The following is a 1,010-nucleotide window of genomic DNA, read 5'->3' as shown; positions in this document are numbered from 1 at the left end:
CATAAATATGAATTACTCAAGAAAAGCATAAAAAGCTCGTAATAATACAGATATATATAATTAAAGCATGGTTTTGATCACGACTAATTAGGACAATACGTTTGTTAGACCTTCCATGTATAAAATACCGTACATTTAATTACTATTAAAGACCCAAACATTAAAACAGAAAATTCGATTATCACCTTGTAAGGCTTCAATTTTAAAATTAAAACAAGAAGAAACTTGAAATGGTAATAGCTTAAGGGGGGGGGGTGTTGTAAGCCGAAATATCTAGAAAAACCTGCTGTATGTACGTATGTGAAGATTGATTGGACTTACACAAGCAAAATTAAATACACTTAGTATTAAAAGCCTTGATCCCATATTAACTCCATCTATTTGATTACAAATTATCTAATTAAACACAAAATTTATAATACCTTAGCTGGATATGACGTCAGCTTAAAAAAAGCACGTTGCCATATGTGAGGAAGAAACGGCTTACTCGGAGCACAAATCAATTACAGTTTTTTTGCATTGAAATATTAAATATCGAAATTAGCCGTGTACACGTTTTCATTTAGATTCAAATTCTGCACAGAATGTTAAAACCTAAAACTATAATGGTAAGTTCATTACTTGCTTATTGAAAAATAATAATCCATTTTGTCATCTATGGATACTTTGGTATTGAATTGGAAAGTAAGTTTTAGCTTTGGTCTTTACCGTAAACATCTTTACAGGAATGTGTTCTCATTTTGATTGTTTAGAACAGAGCCACATTGGGCTATCTGCTGTGTTCACCATCGAGCCCCCGTATTTTAGCGTTGCACCATCGAACCCCGGATTTTAACGTTGTAAATCGGTAAAGTTTAAGGAATTGTTCGTTGTTACACAACAAACTATTTCAAAAATCAACAGTGTATACCAGTGCTTACTATGTTTTTTTTCCTTGTTTCTGTAAGACTCCGTTCAATTTATAACTAACAGTCCATCTGTGATACAGCGTTTCTATTTGATTGTCTACC

This window comes from Limulus polyphemus, unplaced genomic scaffold (assembly GCF_000517525.1).
Source record: "Limulus polyphemus unplaced genomic scaffold, Limulus_polyphemus-2.1.2 Scaffold1138, whole genome shotgun sequence".
Taxonomy (NCBI): Eukaryota; Metazoa; Arthropoda; class Merostomata; order Xiphosura; family Limulidae; genus Limulus; species Limulus polyphemus.
The sequence above is the reverse complement of the archived record's forward strand: the minus strand, read 5'-3'. Positions refer to the sequence as shown.